We start from the raw sequence: 3,278 nt of genomic DNA on the forward strand, positions 1-3,278 counted from the left end.
ATATGAGCGCCAAGGGGTGGGTGTCAACAGAGAAGTCTTTACAGGGAATCAGGCTTACTCTGCTCATCTCTCTAGCTTCAACAGCACAATGTCTGCTTCGACTATGAAGGCACACCAAGAGAGTGACAAACATATAAAAGAAGTAGAGGAAAATGACAATAGTAAGGATTAGGAAAGAAAAAGCAGCAGTTCCTTGTTGTAGATCAACCACAGTGTTATGAGCGTTACCTGATGAATCAGTCCATTTACAATTCTACTTTGCTAGAACGAGAAATGTCCCCCCTTTGGGAATGGCCTGAAGACACTACAGTCAGTGGCACCTACCCGGGGAGAAGTATGTTTGATGTTGCAAGTAGGCATGCACAAGAATTAATAGATTATGACGAATACTTAGAGAGTAGCGACCGACCGCAATAGTTACTCAAATCAGTAGAAGGACAAAGAAATAAAGATACTTCCAGCTTTTTTAGAACAAATTTACGTTTGGACTGAGTTTAGTCGTACAAAGAAGCTTATAAAATGCTAGCTTCAATGGTAAAAAATAAAATCCATGCGTTCGTTGTCACAACTGAGCATGCACAAAAACTAACAGGTTATAACCAATACTAAGTGTGTAACGACCGACCGCAAAATTTTCTCAAAACAGTAGGAGGACAAATAATACGGATTTTTCCAGTCTTTTTAAAACATAGTTAGGTTTAAATAGAGTTTGGTCACGCAAAGAAGCCTATAAGAGGCTAGTATCTGTGATAAAAGATAATAGCGTGTAGCTTGTTACAGCTTGGCATGCACAAAAACCTATAGATTATAACCAATAATGATAGTGTAATGACCGACTGCACAAGTTACTCAAAACACTAGGTAGACAAAGAAATAAAGATACAAACACGTTTAGCTTTGGATAGAGTTTAGTCGTGCATAGGAGCCTATAAAGGGCTAGTATCTGTGGTAAAACATAAATACTAGGCATGCACAAAAGCTAAAATATTATAGCCAATACTTAAAAGGTAACAACCGACCGCACAAATTACTTTCAACACATTTGGAGGACAAAGAAATAAAGAAATTCCAGCTTTTAAAAAAAACTCATTTAGGTTTGAATAAACTTAAGTCGTGCTAAGAAGCCTATAAAATGTTAGTATCTGTGGTAAACCCTAATAATGTGTAATTTGTTACACCTAGGTATGCAAAAATACTAACAGATTAAAAAGAAAATTGAGAGTGTAATGAGCGACCACACACGTTACTCAAAACAGTAGGAGGAGAAAGAAAGAAAAATACTTCCAGTTGTTTTTAGTACACATTTAGGTTTGAATGGAGTTTAGTTGTGCAAATAAGCCTTTCGTTTTAGTTTAGTAAGGTTTTACGGCGCTCACAACTGCATAAGGTTATATGAGCGCCAAAATACGCTTATATAAGAATTGCATCTGTTATAAAACACAGTCATGTGTAGTTGATTACGATGAGGCATGCACAAAGACTAATAGAATATAAACAACATTGAGAGTGTAACAACCCACAACTCAGGTAACTCAAAAAAGTAGGAGGACAAACAAATTAAGATGTTCCAGCTTTTTAAGAACCCATTTAGATTTGAACAGAGTTTAGTCGTGCAAAGAAGCCTTTAAAATGCAAGCTAATGTGATAAAACACAATACTGTGTAGTTTGTTACAACTAAGCACATACAACAACTAGCAGATTATAACCAATACAGAGTGTGTAACGACCGACCGCACAAGTTAACTCAAAACTGTAGAAGGACAAAGAAATTAAGATGCTTCCAGCTTTTTAAGAACGTATTTGGGTTTGAATAGAGTTTAGCCAAGAAAAGAGACAAATAATAGTCTGGCATCTGAGGTAAAACATAATAGTGTGTTTGATGTTACATTACAACTAAGCATGCACAAAAACTAACAGATTACAATCAATACTGAAAGTGTAACGACCGACTGGACAGGTTTCTCCAAAGAATATGAAGACAAAGAAATTAAGATGCTTCCAGCTTTTTAGAATACACTAAGGTTTGGATAGCTTTTAGGTGTGCAAAGAAACCTTAGAAGAGGTACCGTCTGTGGTAAAACACAATTACGTGTAGTTTGTTACAACTAGGCATGCACAAAAACTAATAGATTATATCCAGTGATGAGAGTGATGATGATGATGATAATAATGATAATGATGATGATGATGATGATGATGATGATGATGATGATGATGATGATGATGATGAATACTAAGAGTGTTACGACCGATCGAACAAGTTACTAAGAGTGTAGAATGACAAATTAATAAGCTTTTTCCAGCTTTTCGGAAGGCTCTGATAGACCTTAGTCGTGCAAAGATACTTGAAAAATTATGCTTGTAAAATGCAGATACTTGCTGTAGATATAATGATATGGTGGAGGTTGCAACTAAGGTTACACAAAAATGAAAATATTAAAACCAAAACTGAGACTGTAACGAAAGACAGAACAAGTTGCGAAACATAATTAAATTAGGATGACAGCTTCTGAGCTCCAAACTAGGCTTGGCTAGAGTTATGTTGTGCAAAGGTGTTTGTAAACTGCACAAACCAATCGTAAAACGCAAGGATCGTTTTATTGCTACAAGAAAGCATACACAAAAATGAATAGATTATAACCAAAATTGGGAGTGTAACGACCAACAGAACAAGTTACCAACAAGATTGGGATCGTAAAACAACGTGCTGTTTTCTGCTCCTCTAATTACATCTAGGCGTGGATAGAAGTCGTGCAGAGTTCTATTAGGTATGCGTAAATGAATAGATTATAACCAAAACTGAAAATGCATCGATCGACAGATCAAGTTACTAAAAAAAAGGATGATAAAGCTACTTCAAGCTTTTTGGGATCTCAACTGGGCTTGAATAGAATGTGTTCATACAAAGAATCACTGTTTCCAGCTTTTCCAATAAAAAGAACATGCTTGGGTTGAGTTTTGTCAGTCATCAATGTTTGTAAGATGCGCACACCTGTTGTAAACACAACAGATCGTTGTTTATTACAACAATGGATTTACAAAAATGAATAGATTATATTATAGGACATAGCTATTTCCAGCTTTTCATATCACAATTCAACTTACAGAGAGCTATTCAGAACAATAATACATGTAACATTTTTCGATTTTGCATGGCTTATAATATGATCTCTAGTTGTATGCATGTATCTGTGTTTCCGCTCTTTCTTTCAAAGTTCCTCCCTCATCTATCTACATCACCACCAACACCCCCCATTCTCTCTCTCTCTCTCTCTCT

Source organism: Aplysia californica, unplaced genomic scaffold, assembly GCF_000002075.1.
Source record: "Aplysia californica isolate F4 #8 unplaced genomic scaffold, AplCal3.0 scaffold01435, whole genome shotgun sequence".
NCBI lineage: Eukaryota > Metazoa > Mollusca > Gastropoda > Aplysiida > Aplysiidae > Aplysia > Aplysia californica.